Raw genomic sequence first — 18,435 nt, forward strand, 5'->3', positions numbered from 1 at the left:
CAATAAAACATGAACAAATATGAATAAAACTCAGCAAGGAATATGTTAGAAGACTTAAATTAATCATATAAACAGCATTGACATCTAGGAACAAAGTTCAAGCTATAAAACAATTTGCTCTTCCTATCCTAACTTACAGTTTTGGAGCGATTGACTGGCCCCAAATGGTGTTGGATAAATTAGACAGGAAAATAAGAAGGATGCTTCATGCTCATTTATTTATAAAATTAAATTATTTATAAAAATCTGTGCATACTAAGATTATATATTCCCCATTCCGAAGGAGATATGGGCCTCCTTGAAACAGATTACATATATAGAGCTGCAATCATGGAATTGCATACATATCTACTGACCTCACAAGACACAAACATAGTGAAAGTTTTGAAACATGCATAGAATAAATCTAAGATGACTTCCTTTCTTAGTCTAGGAAAGGAAGCCAGAAGTAGATAAAATCAGGCAACAACTGAATGTGCCAAAAAGACAAAAGAGTATAAGGTGAAGGATCAGATGAAAGGCAAGAAATGTAGAAAATGCATAAATATAGTTGCAAGTATAGAAAACTTCTGGAACATCATGTTGATCATGATCGAATGCAGGAATGGTTAAGGAAAGGTGAATTCAAACCAAAAGATGAAAGGTTAATATTGGCGGCCCAAGATAGTGGACTACGTACATGTTGGTTAAAGTCCATTGAACATGTGGGAGAAACAGACACATACAGGTTTTGTAAAACAGAAATGGAAACAGTTGCACACCTTTTTGCTGGTTGTGACATACTAATGATGGAAGGGCTATATACTGAAAGGCATAATAATGTGGCAAGACTGTTGCACTGAGGATTGTGCAAACATTATAATACTTAAGTAACCAAAAAACAATGGAAACAAGTCATAAAGCATAATAGAAAATGTTGAAGTCTACATCACACGGGATCACCCATTATCAGCAGTTCAAAAGACAGATGCGAGAAAACTAGATATAGTTGTCCATGAAAAGATAAAAGTAGCATTGCTCGTTCAAATTGCTACATGCAGTGACAACAGTGTCTTGTGCACAGAGTGACACAAAGCCATAAAATATCAGGATTTGCAGGCAGACATGAGAGCAATATGGAAGAAAGATACTCGGACAGTTCCAATAGTTGTAGGAGCAATGGGTCTTAAAGAAGAATCTACAATTGTATTTAGATATGTTACCAATACATGAAACTCCATATGAATTGTAGGAGAAGTCATTACTGGACACACTGTGGGTGCTGTGAAGAACACTTGTGGTTGACAAAGATTGAACCAATACTAATTTCATAAACTTTAATCATACTTTGACTTAGGAATGGGGTCTATTCCTGTCATGGTAATAGAAACCCAAAAGATTTGGAGAAATTTAAAAAGATAAGAGTATGAGGCAGTGCTTTCTAGTGTATAACATTTACACAGATAAAGCCTAGCTAAGAAAAGTGACTGGGATAAATTTAGATGTGTTTAGGGCAGTAATGTAGTGTTTTTTTTTGTTCTGCAATTTGGATAAATAGTCTTTTTGTAAAGGTATGGAGGTAAATTGTAATATAGTGCTGGGAAAGTGCCTGCGCAGATAATTTTGCTTAAATCTATTGAAAGGGCCCATTCTAGTGTTGAGGACTCAATTATTTGTTATACCTAGTTGGAGAGTTGATAAATTGAGTAAAGTTAATGTGTGGTATGCATAATATATGGATAGCCAGTCTATATTTATGTCAACTAAAATGATTGTTTTATGATTTATATTGGTGGATAGCAAAAACAGAAGGTCTTTGACAATGGAGTTATTATTACCTTGTGGGATATATATGGGATATATGATGATGACTTGACCCGAATCTGCTCTGAAAATTTCTCTCTCTCTCACTGACATATAGCACCTTTCACCACAGTCTTTCTTATCAATTGAAATATGGCTAAATAATTCAAAACTATTAATAAACCTTACAAAAATAAATTACTTCTCTTAACTCCATATCACATCTATGTCAAAACAGCACAATTCACTATTACTGCCAACAACACCATGATAGAAAAGTACACAAAATTACTGAGTGCCATTAAAGATGAACAGTTGAAATTGATCATCATGCATCAGTCATGATTAAAAAAACTAATCAAAAACTAGGTAGATTATACAGAGTGAAAATGACACAGAAACATTCCTACAATTGGGATAGGCCAGACTTAGGGGGAGGATGCCCCCCGTTGTAGCAGGTAGCAGTCCACAAAAAACACAAAACCTGACAGGCCAAAAAAGATGCTAGACTATTGAGGATAAGAAAAAAATTAAGTATTTCTACTATTATGCCCAAAATTTCTGGACAGAAAATATACAAAAGCTTAAGAGAGAAATTAGAGAAAAAAAAAATACCTGCACATGAAAACCTTCAAAAGTTTCAGAAGTAAATCCATGTTCATTAGTACATTATATTTACAAAACAAATTAGATAGACCAAGGAAATTTTGAGCCATTTGGAAAAAGAAGCAACTGAGAAAATTGTATAAAGAACAAAATCTGGAGATTCTTGAAATTTCACAATACAGAAAATAGGATCACAAAGTTGGATTGTAGAACATAATATTAGAAAAGAAAAAGTTAATCAAACAGAAGCTGAAGTTGTGGAATAGCTACGAAGTGAAGGATTTAATGTAGAAAGTCTAACAGGTTATGTCACAACATGATGGAACGAGTCCCCAAAGTAAGGAGAAACTGGAGGACTGGGAGACATCTGAAGAATAAATATGGACATGGGGAAGAAAAAGATTTAATAAGGTGCAATATTTATGCAAATGAGGAAGTAAAACTAATCAATACAAAATAGCAGCACCAAAAATATTTGAAGAGAAATGCAGGCACAGGTTTCCAGATACAGAACATATTAAAATACAAAAAATAAGAAAACAAATGGGGGAAAGCAGAAAAGAGGATTATTAATGGAGAGGTTAAAGAAATAAAAACTGGAGTTATGGAATACCTGCAAAGTGTAAAACATCCACTCTGGTAATATCACAGCATGTTAGAACAACAAATCCCCAAATTAAGGAGAAACCAGTAGAAAGTGAAGCATCCGATCAGTTACCATATGAAGATAATTTGGACCCTTTAGTAGGAAACCAATATGAATGTTCAGTTGGAGCTGCACATCAAGGGAAGGAACAAGAAATAGTAATAACTCTGACAGTCAATGCTGTGGAGTGATAGACCAATGAGTTCCCATATGAAAGAGTATTGGATAATACAGGATGAAGCTGAAGAGAACATGTCTCAGGAAGATGTTCTGGAACTTTCTGTCGAATACCTGTGGAAAATGGAGAACAAATGTGCCTTTATTTCAGAAGACAATGTTCTAAGGGGACAGTTGATTGGTTTAATAGAAATGGATAGACTTCTTAAGATCAGTGTAAGAAATATATTACAGAAAGTCAACAAGAACCAAAATGTAAGAAATATATTACAGAAAGTCAACAAGAACCAAAATGTTAGAAGTGTGATAAAACAAATGAACACAGTAATTAGGACTATTGACAGAAATCCATGTGATATAACAGAATTAAGCAGGACATATTACTGTGCAGCTAAATTAATAACAGATTAAGTCCTACCGCAAAAATACAGAGCAATAAGGGAAAGGAAGAAGTCAAATACCATCATGGAAGTACTGAATAGAGAAAATTATAAAGCAATTAAGACAATAAGTGTCTCCATTTAAAGTGTACAGATGAGAAAACAGATCAACAAAAATATTTTGATAGACACAATAAAGGCAATGTGCAATATCAGAATAGGCTAGTTTCTATTATACACTATTGCAAATAATAAAGTAAAGCTATCAGCACAGGCAGAGAAACTAGAAAGATATGCAGATAAATATAAAGGAAGAGTACAAAATAAGTAATTCATTAATGACCCCAAAAAGTTTTATAGGGAAATGGGAAACAAAGCAAAAGGAAGAGAAACACCACCAAGAAAAGAAGAAATATACACATTTTGGAGAAATGTCTATGAAGACCCTGAGAATCATAACAAAGTTACTGAATGGATAAAAGTAAAATAAACAGCAAGAAGTTTAAATATAGAGCGTATACCAGAAATTGAAATAAAATTAAGAAAAGCACCTAAATAGGAAAATCCCAGACCCAGATATAGTACCTAACTTCTGGCTAAAAGTATTAACATCTTTACATGAAAATTTTGCCCTGAGTAACAGTTACTTATATGCACATCCTGAACAGACACCAAGCTGGTTAACAAGAAAAATTATACTTATTCTTAAGAGTAAACCTGCAAGCTATCCTAAAAACTATAGACCAATAACTTTCCTTCTGATGATGTATAAACTATTTAATGGACTTAATTATGGCAATAGAACAGAATGGTAATAAAGAAAGCCATATGGAACAAAGGATCATTTGTTGTTATATAGTCATAACAGAGAATTGTAAGAAGTAGAGAAATCTAAGTATGCATGGCTAGACTACAAAAAGTAAATGAGAGCATCCACATTCATGGGTAAAGGAGTGCTTACAGATTTATAGATACACCCAATTTTGATTGATTATGTCACACTGACAAAGAAACAGTGGTGAACCACTCTGCAGCCAAGACATGATAAAGGGCACATTATTATCCCGGGGATAACAATTCAAAGGGGGATATTCCAGGGTGATTCTTTGACACTTTTGTGTTGCCCTTAACCCAGTAAGCTGTCCAACAGATTAGGTCATGGCTACAATTTCACTCCTAGAAAACAACAAAATATAAAGACTTCTCATATACAATTTGCATATGATTTACAAATGTAGAATTTATCAGATGGGGAACTGAAAGCAGAACTGCAGGTGGTCAAAACTTTCTCAGATGATATAAGAATGTCATTTAGTCTTGATAAATGTGCAAAAGCAACGTTAAAAACAGGAAAGCTACACCAAGAAAATATCAGTCTGGGGCAAGAATGTTAAAGGAACTTGAACAGGATGGAGTGTATAAATATTTAGAAACCGATGAAGGACTGACAATAAAACATTAACAGATGCGTACAAAACTTAGTAAGGAACATTTCAGAACACTAAAATTAATACTAAAAACAGCCCTAACACAGAAACAAAGTCCAAGGTATAAACCAATTTGTTCTACCTGTTCTAACTTACAGTTTTGAGGTGATTGACTGGACCTAAAATATATTGGATCATTTGGCTAGGAGAACAAAAGGAGAACAAAACAAAATGCTTCACACTTATAAAATGATTTATAAAAGTCAGTGTATACCAAGATTATATATTGCCTCCGTGAAACTGATTTCATGTATAGATCTGCAATTTTAGGATTGCACACATATCTGCTGATCTTACAAAATCCATGCTTTGTTTAGCAGAAGCATATCTGTGTCAAGTGGGAGCAGAAATCAAACCAGAAATAGACAAAAAAACAGGCAGCAACTGAATGTGCCAAAAAACAAACAAACAAAAAAAAGAATATAAGGTGAAGGAGCCAATGAAAAGGCAAGAAATGTGGAAGAAGCATAAACGTAGTTGCAAGTACAGAAAACTCTTGGAACAACCTCATTTCAATCAGGATCTGATACAGGAATGATTAAGGAGAGGTGAATTTAAACCAAAAGATGAAAGGTTAATACTGGTAGCCCAGGGTAGTGGACTATACACACACTGGTTTACAAATTTCATTGAACATGTCAGAGAAACAGACAAGATGCAGGTTTTGTAAAACAGGATTGGAAACAGTTGCACATCTTATTGCTGGGTGTGATACACTAATAGCAGAGAGCCTGTATACTGTAAGGCATAATGATGTGGGAAGACGATTACATTGGGGATTGTGCAAATGCTACAAAGCTGAAGTAGCTGAGAAGTATTGGAAACATGAGCCACAAAGTGTTATAGAAAATGATAACATTTATATAATATGGGATCACCCATTACCAACTGGGGTTTGGAGATGGTAGAGGAGGACTTTGACTGCAAAGGCAGAGAGTTGCTGTTTATTTTTAAAATAAGTAATTCACATGTGTCTGACCTATCCAGATTTTTTGCGGAATGTCCAAATTTTTGCCTTGCATTTTCAGTTTGTTCTTTTATTGGCAAACCACTGAGGAATGTAAGTTTGACTAGAGATTATAGATTTGAGTTTCTGTCTTCATATCCTTTGGAAAGTGCATGCTAATACAAAACATGTTATAACAACTTTGTTTAAAATCTAGCCCTGATTTTGTTGCCCCCTCCCCCATTAGTTTTTGCTTTGTCCTCCTGTCCAGATTTCACCATGCAGACAGGTTGAGAGATACTGATTCTACAGCAGTCTGGAGGTTTGGAAGAAAATACAAGCAGCTGAAGCATAAGATAGCATTGAATGTTTGGCAGGATTGGGGGGTGGGGCCAATGGCTAAGTGAGTCACAGGAGCAGGCGGGACATGGGAAGGTTGATGGTAACTGACAGGCAATTATTTATTCTTAGGTTTCATGGCAGTTTTCTTGTGTGTTTTTCAGTGTTTTTGGTTACTAACAGATTGATTAAGTTCTGCAATGTAAATGCATTTTTTCATTTATAAAAAAATAAAAATATGCATATTTGTTCAAGGTAAATATGATGCAGTTTCCTGAGGCATTGTACAACAGACATGTATTGTATAGTAAAATCTTTAGCCATTGCTAAAGAGACAAAGACATGCTTAGATATGGATGATATTCATTTGATGAATAGCTACATTAAGCAAAAGTACTTTCTATGCAATTTAGTTACATTATTATTAAAGGAGAGGGGAATTATTAGCCCAGGTTCCAAGGTCTATTGCCATATTCTCATTTTGAATTTCAGTGTTGCCTATGTACAGTAACTGTATGCCAGAGAGAAGGGTTATCTGCCAAATGTGAGAATAATATTCCACTTTTTTCTATCAAGTTGCATAAGCCCATGTTCACTATAACTGTTATTTACACAAGTTCTTCCTTTAGGGCTAAGGCTGTGATGTCAGAGGATAACTTGAAAATGACTTCCACTTTTTTGCCATCTGCCAGCTTACTCGTAATTAGCCATAGAGATCTTGGTACATGGTAAACAGATTAGAAAAGTAACTGCTGATTGAAAGAGATCCCAGTACTGAACCCTGCATGAAAACACTGGTCATGATGATACACTGATGAGGCACCGCTTACATGCACCATGTGGGTTCTGTCTTTTAGCCGATTTGCTATCCATCTTACTGCATAGGGGTCTATTTATAATGCCTTTATCTACACAACTATGCTAGCATGGGAGATGATGTAAAATGCCTTAGCTAGACGCAGGTTCACTGTGCGGACAACATAACCACTGCTAAAATTCTGCTTCAAAGAAGTCAACCAATTTCATTTGCTGTGATCTATCCTTGGCCATGCCAAACTGCCATGGGTTTAGTCTGATTTTTATATAGTTTATCAGGTCAGTTACAATATGTTCAATGCCTTTGCAAATGAAACTTGTCAGGCTGATTGGTCTATAACTTCCAGTGTTAGTGGTATGGACACCCTTTTCAAGTGACATTATTATTGCTGTGTGCCAGACCTCAAACACAAAGCTTCTTGCTAAGATAAGATTAAATACTTTAAGGAGTGGTTCCACAATGATGCATTTATTACTGCTTATTAACCAGCCATGCATATTTTTAGGCTCCATGGTGGAGTCAAAATATCTTTGGCCTTGGAGAACACCTTTGGTACACGGTCTTTAGTGATGATGTGATGTTTGAGGAATTCAGGGATAATGGTGCTTTAGAAAGTTTTCTCTAAGGTAAAATTTGCACAGAATATGTTTGCTAGTATGCTGGCTATGTCCACTGGTCAGAATTGGTGGTGCCATGCTGAAGTTCAGAGAAATGTTGGGTATTAATTATGAGTTTTCAAACATGGTAAAATGTTTTGCACTTGTTCTTAGCCTCAGATGCTAACCTAAGTTCATTGGTTCCTTTAGTATACGTAACATTAATTTTCAAATGTTTTAGTCAGATTTATAATATTATCTTTGCTTTTGATCTGCCTTATAGTTTAATGATTTTTTTTTCATTTATTCTGGAATTTTGTTTATGTTGCTAGATCACCAAGGTGTTTTTTTAACTTCTCATATTTTGATGTGGTTAAGACTACCATCTCTATATATTTATCTAAGCTGATGTACAAATCCTTTGTATAGCTACTTGCCGAGATAATAACAGGGGGTGATCTATCTATAACTAAACTTTTAAACTGTCAAACATTGATAAGGTTAGTTGTTGTTGTGTCTTTCGGCTTTTCCTGGTTAGGGGTCGCCACAGCGGAACTTCGGTCCGCTAATGATTGGCAGTTGATTTATACGTGCTGAGTTGCCAGCCCTAATGCACAACCTTCAACAAAGGTACGCCCATTCACACATGTCACCACGCAGAAAACGCTCTGAGACTCGAACCGGTCAGCGTCTTACAGTTAATATTCTTAAATTCTGAGATGTTTGGCTCAGTTAGTTTACACATGTTGAAGGTGAAAGTCAGTAGTTTATGATCTGACTTGACTGATGAGGGGAGACACCAAGACAATAGTGCAAGATGATGCTATAAGGAAATGTGAAATGTGTCTGAATGAACAATGATAGTCTACTGCTCAAATATTGTTTGCACATGTGTTTTTATTTAGTCTAGGAACTTTGTTCTGGTTACAGCAACCGACTGATTTTTTGCATTGAGAATTCATGTTGATCACTACAGTAAAAGCCAGAGGAAGCACAGTTTGCTTTGGAAATTTGAGGTGGCTACATAAAGAGAAGTGAACCACTTCAAATTTTTTCAAAACAGAAAACTTCAACAAGCAAGGTAGCATAATGATATAGATTGTAGATGCAGTTTCAGGTCACGATACCTATGTTACTACGTATACTGCTGTCACTGCTTAAGGTGAAATGTTGGGCTTTCTTAAAGAATTGGAGTACATGACCTGCAAGGCTACTATGCTCCTACTTTGACTTCCATGGGTACTGCATCAATGGAAAGCCATTGCATGTAGGACATTTGATCAAAGTCACTGATTAAAAATAATTTTTCAGTTGTTTCTGACATATGTGAAATAAAATGATCCACTATGGGGTGGTGGGTTAATATTCAATTTTTCTTTCCTTTTCTAGTGAACACACTACAGGAATCAGTGTGGCTATTTTTAGAAAAAGATGATGATACAGAAAAGGTTGTGAGCACCACCAACACATCAGCAGTTTCATCAAAGAAAACAAAGCTTTTGCACCTAAATTAAGGCATGGGAACAGACCTACCCATGGGTGCATTCTGTGATGACCTCAGATTCACTGAGATAGTGTACTTCCTGTGGGATAACATTCACCATTAAGTAGAATGGTGAAAAAGCTCTGAAGAGACACCAGAAATATGGGAGAAATCAACAAAGCCTGAAGTTATAGAACATAATAGTATAGGAATAGCTTAATGACCAAATTTGTCCAGCCATGTGCTCCATCTATTGAGTCTCTGAAAATATCTGCAGCAGAGTTTACAGCATTGTACCATGGGGTGAAACATAACCACTGTTACATGTCTATCAACTGCAGCATAAAACTGGCACAAGTAATGTACCCGGAGTCAACAATTGCAGTGAAATTAAGTTATTGTAAGACAAACGCAAAATGCATTACCTTGAATGTAATGTCAGCATACTCAGAGGAGATTTTTCTACAGGAACTGGGATATTCTTACTACTGTATTTTATATGATGTTTCCAATAAAGGAGACAAAAAAATATTCACATTAGCAATTTGATACTTCCACTGTAACCATGGCATCCAGAAAAACTTACTAGACTTTTATGAGGACCGCAATGAGTCTGCTGGGTCTATATTTAAAAAAGTCAAAACACATACTAGTATAGAAACAGCTGCAGTTAAAGCACATATCCAGTTATGGTGCAGATAATGCTTCAGTCAATTATGGGAAACGTAATTCTGTTTTAAATATCTTCAGTCTGAGGTGTCACATACAATCCCATCAAACTGCCAGTGCTGTGTATTAAAAAGCTGTGGTAAAAATGACTTTAAGGCTGTTGTATGATTCGATATGGAAATGCTGATCATGAAAGTACACAATGAATTTTTGCTAAAAAAGGGGCACAGCTAAAAGATATGTTTGCTTTTCCAGATCAAGACTGAAAGGAGATTCTTTAGCATGCTGTAACAAGGTGACTGGCATGACTGCCAGCAGTTTCAGGACTGGTGGACTATTGGGCTGGCCTGCAATTAAAATCTACTTCATTAGTCAGGGGCATGAGGAATACCAGCGTGTAATTTAGAAATCTGTGAGGCTGATGAGGATGGTTTCTGGATAACAACATCTCTAAGGTAGAGTGCTACATATACTTCTTAGGGTCTATACTAAAATCGCAAAGATGCATTACATCGAATGCTTCTTCACCGACACAAAGACCGAACGCACTAAATCGCAAATGGTCAAAACAATTTCTTTCCCTGGGAATAAATTACTAGTAGCAAACACACACACACTATTTAAAACATAACTAAGTGGGGGGCTGTGCCCCCCACACCACCCATAACTAAATATACCAACTTTGAGATTGCACTACAGTGGGGTAAAGGGCAATGCTATGGCTAAGGCCAAGTGATTTTTATTCCCTGGGAAAAAAATCACTAGCCTGAGCCTTTGCTATTTTCAGACTTCGGTCTTTATCTGTCACTGAAGAGGCGTTCAATGTAACACCTCTTCATGATTTTAATATAGACCCACTTCTTACATTACATTCTCCCAGTCTTCCACAGATCAATAACAAAACTAGAAAGCAAGACTATAACTGCACCTGAGATATATGAAGTGAGGCAAGGAGTCAGTGGTGATCTGCAGAAATAATCTGCTTTTAGGCAGTTACCCCCCTCCCACACACACACACACACACACACACACACACACACACACACACACACACACACACACACACACACACACACACACCTGTGGTACAGCATGTTTCTTATGACTTTACAGCATTTTACAGCATAGCACATTCTTATCTACAAAATGGTTTGATTTTAAAAATAACCATTTAACAATTCTTCAAGTATTTTGTCCCAGTACTCTTCAATAATCTGCAGTAACACCAAAGACATTTGATGACCTTTATTAATTTCACACATAGCTATGTTATGTTATTTCTCAAATATTAATTATAACAGGAATGACCTTGTAACCATAACATGAAAACCCTTATAATATACATCAGGGCAGCGTACCCACTCATCCTGTCCAAATAAGCAGCATCCATACCTCAACTAACTTATTTTTATCAAGCAGTGTCCAATAGCTGACTTTCACCTCTAAAACTCATTGCATTAACACCCAACACCAAGGAAGAATAGAAGAGGGACAAGCCTGCCTCTCTTCTCTGCCCAATACCCACTTCCATAACCATAACAAACAAATTAACAAAAAAAAAAGAGGAGGGAGGGTGGGTTGCATATTCATGCCAAAATGTGATTCTTCCTCCCAGTTACAGTACTATAAAACATAAAGCCAACCTTGCATCTACCTCACTTCCTCTAAAGTCCCCTTAACAAATTAAGCCCTCCTTTCCCAAAGTCAAGTTGTACCTAACTCTTTTTCCTTAATCTCAACTCCCTTACCCAACAACTCTCTCACCCCGCCAACCCAAACTCACTCTAAACCTCACCCAAGATGTCCCTGGACAAATTGGCTTGTTCCCAACCTCATTTGTCATGATCCCCTTCAATAATATGCAGTTACATCAAAAGGAATTTGAGAACCTTTATTAATTTCATAGATAGCTATATTACATTATTATTCAAATACTAATTATAACTGGAATGACACTAACCACAACATGAAAAGCCTTATAATATACATCAGGGCAACATACCCCCTCCATGCCTCTGCTAACTTATTCTTATTAAGCAGTGTCCAGCAGTTTACTTTCATCCCCAAGACTCCTTGCATTAACACCCAACACCAAAATGGGGTACAGAAGAGGGACAAGCCTGCCCCTCTTCTCCACCCACCAGTCTGACCACAGGCTGCTACCCCCTCTCTTACAAAAGATCTTTCACCAAACCTTCAAAAAATAAACTTAAATGTACATCAAACAAATCTAAATCAAATTCATTCAAGTGTACCCCATCAGATCTAAACCAAACTGGGTCCTTACCATTGAAATCCCTATGGTCTATCATATACATATCCAACCACCTTAACTGATACACTAGGCTATGGTTAACAAACCTCCATGCTTATTCCACAGCCTTAACACTAGCAGCATTTTTCCAACACAAATGCAGTACTATCTCCAACCATACAATGCACATACCTGGATATAACAACTGTAACATAAACAAATCCACCCTTATCTTATCCACCAACTACTTTTTAGGAATTATGCCCAAATCATTACCAGCCATATGTATCACCAATATTTGAGAAAGCCCCATCCATACCCATATCACTTCATATTCATCCAAAAACTGAGTTCTCCTAAGACCTCTAATCCCCTGCCAACTAAATGTCCAGCCCAATCAATGGAAACGCAAGTCCTTTCCATTCGTCCTAACTACTGCCCTCTTTACAGCCCAATGGATATATGAATGGCCCAAGATTACATGCTGCTTTCCTGAAAGATGAAAAAATGACATATTAATTATCAGTTGAATCTATTACCTAATACAAGATAAAAAGGCATTGGAAGACCACCTCCCACCCTCCAGATAACTTGAAAAGATCTGCCTTCCCTTGTCAAATCTGAAGCCTTACCACTGAGAAAAGAAGGAGTAGAGAATCTCTCACCTGGAAAACCCATACATCGCAAAGCCTTTATTACATGTACAATCTGATTACTCGTTACCACCTTACCCACTTTAAATTGAAAAAACAAATTGTGAGAGCACTCCACACAAGTTTGTACCAAGTCTGCAGCCCAACCTACAGGACAAAGCCCCTCACACCTATCCTTCTTAAGAATAATCTGCATGACCTTTCCTAGCTGATCCATTTTAGACCTACATAACCAAATGTGCACTACCCCTGGAAAAGACATCTCTCTCCAAACTAATGATCTTAACAGCTCAGATACCCGAAATGCCCCAAAATACATCCATAAACACAAAGTAACACACAAAGCAATCTACTGACTCACCCACCAGTAAAGCTAAACCTTTCAATAAAACGTTCAAAATCTGTCTTGTTAATGGCCGACGCATATATTAATTCCAACCACTCTACCCCATCCTCTTAACATATGCCTCACCATCTAGTATTTTGTAAAATCCCACAGCCCAGCAACCTATGCAAATATGCTAATTGCTGCTAAGTCCACCTTCATTGATTGCACCAGCTTACCCTGCAGCCAAGCCTGAGCCAAATATCATAATAGTTCCTGTGACCAATCCCCATTATCCACAGGCAACTTCAAAATAAATTTATAAAAATCACATAAGGTGCTACCATAAGCTCTTCTGGAAGATGTCACCAAAAATGCTGCACCAACCTCCTGGTTACATCAACCCAAGATGTCACACCTCATCAGGCAACACCATCTACACCTCTGCCACCCTTGAGGCCAACTGTCAACCTGGAAAACTGTAATTGAAACAAACTGTCAGAAATCTCATTCCTAACCCTACCACATGCACACTTGTGAATGAAATATTTATTAACAAACTCTGCAAAACTAACTTATATAAAACCAACAATTCAGATCTCAGTCTTCAACTACAAAAATTGAATTAAAAATAATCATCTTTCCCCTCAATCATTCTTACCAAACTACTGAGGCAACCCAAATTAACATTAATGCCAAAAAGGCAATATCCTTCCACTCTTCCTTTCAATCCACCATCTAACAAGCTGCAAACCACTTCCCTCCAAAATCTCACCCATTCCAACACCCCCAGCTGCATCCATAAACAATTGCAGTTCATCTAGAGTGCACCAGTCTAAATGACAAAAAGAGACACCATTAAACTGCTCCAAAAATGACAAGCGAAGAGCCAAATCATCCCACACCAACTTGCTAACCCTGACCCAATGATGTTTGCTCATCCCTCCTTTCAAAAAAGGCCACTGACCTACAAAAAGTATGTCCTGCATGAGCTACCCAGCATGCAAAATTCAGAAGCACTAAAATCTCCATAATCTCCCTAATTTGCAACTTATCCTTGCACACTAACCTCCCCATATTCTCCTTCAGTCAAGCTATCTTATCAGCCAGCAAGCAGAACAACCCATGCTCTGTATCCACCAATAAACCCAAGAACTCCAATGGCTTAGTTGGGCCTTCCAACTTCTGTCTCACCAATGGGACCCCCAACTCATCACACTTCCCCAAAAACTCTTGCAAAGCTTCAAACACTCCCTTAAACCCATCACCTACTATCTAAAAATCATCCAAGTAATGCACCGCTCCATGCATATCCACCTTGCTGCCAAACCGAATGAAGTACAGTGCTAAATTTCTCAAAAGTAGGGAAGGCTACTGAGCATCCCATTGGCATAGCCTTAAAGAAAAATTTGTTCCCAACTATAATGCGTAATAATGGCCACTTCTCCTCCCATACTGGCAAAAGGTGAAAGGTGGATTCTGTGTCCACCTTCACTACCCACAGGTCCTTAAACCCCTAAATAACTTTAACAGTATTATTCAAAGATGCAGAATTGACCTTGGCATCTTCAACTGAAATGAAGTCAATAATTGAACTCCCTTCAGAGTATGACAAATGGTGAAGCCTAAACTGACAGGCCACCTTCTTAGGAGCAAAACCCAACAGTGAAACCTTAAAACATTCAAAGGTGAGGGCTAACAAAAGGACAACCTACCTGCCTGTCGTTCCTTTTTGACCAAGCCTTCCAAAATCTCCTCCTGCCCCCATACAGATCACAAATTCTTACAGACTACTCCATTCCCCACCACCCCTTGATTTAATAGAAAACCCCCTAGTAAAGCCTTCAACTATTTCTTCCTTAAGAGAGGAATCAGGAAATTGCTAATGCATAAACTACAATACTTACACCTTAATGGGTGAATGCGTCCCCGGTTGTCCCCTTGCCCCCATAAAGGACACCCCTCCCCATAACCCTCAAAAATTCCCCCTACTGCAGACATTCTGAAATCCCTAGAAAGAACAGAAAACACCCCATCAATTGAAAATGAACCCCCTAGTCACCAGATTAAACTTCTGCTGACCACACTGCACTGCCAGATGGCTCCTCACACACTTTGAACAAGTATCCAAGAACTTGCACCCTACCCACAAACAATGTCCCGCATTAAAAGCCCAACTTATGCCTCCCTTCTCCTCCTACCTTTCCCCTCTACTAACCACCACAAAGTTATCCATCATAGTTGCTAACCATATGTCCAGATGTCTAACCTCCCAGCAGAAAAAGTGATCAACTGCTTTCCGCTTCCAAAACCTCTGGTCATAAAATAACCAAGCAGTACCTGACCGCAAACGCTGAGTTTCCCCGAATCATAAGAGAGTAAGCCAAGAGTGGCAAAGCCAAAGAAGTATCCTTCTCCAGCCACACTGCCATGTAGTAGACAAACCCTACCACCCAAATGTCCTACATCCTACATTTCACCCTACCTACTTTCCACCTCCCCACCACCACTAAAGCTGCCAAAAGGTCCTTGCTATTTGATGTAGTTGATTCTACCAGTAACTGCACCCCTTCTGCATCAATTAATTTAAAGACATCAACATACTCCCCCCTCCAAATCTTTTCCTTAACTGAGGATGGAATGTGAGGGGTCCAAAACACTTTACCTGTCCCTTGCCCTAAAGCTTGCATAGCTAACCAATTGCCCGGCTGCAGGCCATAATCCAACCCAACTTCAGAAAATGATCCTACTCAACCCACAGATGACCCCAAACTCTCCACAGACAACTCTAACCTATCCTTCTCACTTATGGTTTCACCCTGCCCCTGCTCTGGGCACCTCTGCATAACCCCATTAGACATTCCACCATCACTCAACTCCTAATACAGCCCATCCCCAACTAAGCCACATACACCCCCAACATATTCAAAACCTGCCCTACCTAACAGGGCTCTGAACAGCATGTCATTATTTTCTTCTCTGTCCTGAGCTATTCTAAGCTGCTGGAAGATCTACTGCAGCCACCTCTTTCAACACCCTTGCCTGCTTATCACGAGCCACCATCCTGGTCTTCACCACTGGATCTCACTTCTTTCAGCTGGACTTGCCCGCATCATCTGCCATCCTGGACACAGTATTAGCCATCTCCTGGAAAAGATTCTCCTCCTGCAATATGATGGCTTCCCTCATCTCCCATAAACTCTGAATATTCACCATATGTAAAAAAAAGGAACCATTAAGATGGAGGAAAAAAACAGTGAAAGACATTCCTGGAATTACAACAAATCCATTACTCTGGTTATTGTTTTCTTTATGAACTGCAATCCCCCACTCTCTCTTCAAAGATACACACTTCAAAATGGGAACAAAACTAAAACATGTGTCAAATGAGGGACAGCTCAAAAATTCTCTTCCCCAGCCAGGGTGCATATAAGGAGAGATCAAGACTGAATACTGAATAACAATCCTCCATAGCATGTTTGCTGACAAATGGCAGAAGTGCACATGGGACTTAATGCTCTGACTGCAGAATAGCTACTTGAGCAGACAGCACAAGACAGCCCTACCTCTCAGCCTCTTAATGCAAGCAATCAGCACAAAACAGGACATAATGGGGGGGACCCAAAAATAGGTAAATAGTTTCATAGATTAGTAGTAGGCTAACTGCCATTGTGGGCCATTTTAAAACTATCCAATTAACCCATGTGAGAATCAAAATCTGCACTTTGTGCCTGCAAAGCAAACATCTTAACCATTACACCCACCTCCTTCTGCCATATTCAAATACTCCTCCTGTAATTTAAAAAGTTGTCGAAATAACAGGGCTCATGTTACATACATTTCTGAATAAACCTATTGTTTTGGAAAAATTTAAAGTCTGAAACTCAAATGTATTGTCATTATTTAGTGACTTCAGTACTCCAATCATCACGGTGGTTGCTAGAACACCATGGATTTTGTGAGGACTAGACTAAAAATGAGGCAAAATCTGGACATTCTGCAAATAACTGGACCTGTGAGTGGTATACAAAAACATAAAAGGATTTCCCATTAATCAATCCACGATGCAGCACTAACCTCCTGATGCATACAGATCAATCCTTTTTCCCTCCCTGTAACAGCCACTGTACACACCGCACATATGTGGCAATGAGGTTCTACATGCAGGTGGCTGGACACCCACAAAACCCAACTGCCACACTTAGCATGAAGGTCAACTACCTACACAAGCCACAAAAGTCCAACATTGCCATCAACAGTTATAGAAGCAAACCACCTGAGCAAGCTACCACTACATTATGCCCCCTAACTATTAAACCCCATTGCATAGGCAAGGTTCCCAGATATAAGCAGAACCCGTGAAACAACCAACAATCATCACCTCAGCTCTGGGGGAGACACAATCCAGCCCCCAAAAGCCACAAAACACTACCCAATCACCACCAATGTCCATCTACTGCCAAATGGGGAAAAAAAACAGCAAGAGCCACCACCAATGATTACTGTAGGGTGAAAGCAGCCCACCACCAAGCCAACCCATCACAGAGCCACCACCAACAATTCTTGTAGGGTAATAAACCACACCACATCCTGAAAATAAATTAACCTGCTAACAACCGCCCTACAAACACCAGCCATCAATGAAGAGCAGTATAACTAGTCAAGTTGTATTTCACCAATCTAGAACCAAAACACAGTACTAACACCCCCTGATGACTGCATACATTTTCCAACCTAGCTCCTATAATCACTGTAACTCACAGCAGCTGTTAAGAAACATGCATAATAACTTAATCAAACCTAATAAACTACACTGCATCTCTAATATACCACAAGGAGGGAAAAAATACCAAATTAATACCAAACATTACCCACCTTCTTCATGAAAACAGCTATTAATCCAAGGCCTATTTGACCACTGCAGAACCTACAGATCATCCTGGATGCAAATCTGTGCTGTTGCAAATTCACACCAAAATGTGATTCTTCCTCGCAGTTACAGTGCTATAAAACCTAAATCCCACCCTACATCTACATCACTTCCTCTAAAGTCCTCTTAACAAATTAACCCCTCCTTTCCCAAAGTCTAGTCGAACCTAAGTCTTTTTCCTTAATCTTAACCCCCTTCCCCAAAAATCTCCCACCCCACCCCCATTTAACTTACTCTAACCCTCACAAAAGATGCCCATGGACAAATTTGTTCCCAAACCTCATTAGTTTTCAGTAAACAGTAGCATTGGATAAACTGCCCACAGAAACAGGTCTTGAACCTAAC

General features: G+C 38.2%; 1 long non-coding RNA gene across 1 annotated transcript in view; it reads right to left on the bottom strand.

Annotated features, from left to right (window-relative positions):
* LOC122792755 overlaps nucleotides 1-18,116 on the bottom strand; it is a 305,447-nt gene extending 287,331 nt beyond the window's left edge. The window contains exon 1 of the long non-coding RNA XR_006363426.1: nucleotides 18,036-18,116. This is a non-coding gene — a long non-coding RNA (uncharacterized LOC122792755). The remainder of the gene's footprint in view (nucleotides 1-18,035) is intronic.
* Between the last annotated feature and the right edge of the window lie 319 nt (nucleotides 18,117-18,435).

The sequence above is a fragment of the Protopterus annectens genome, chromosome 1.part0 (genome assembly GCF_019279795.1).
Source record: "Protopterus annectens isolate FY-2018-M chromosome 1.part0, PAN1.0, whole genome shotgun sequence".
NCBI lineage: Eukaryota > Metazoa > Chordata > Ceratodontiformes > Protopteridae > Protopterus > Protopterus annectens.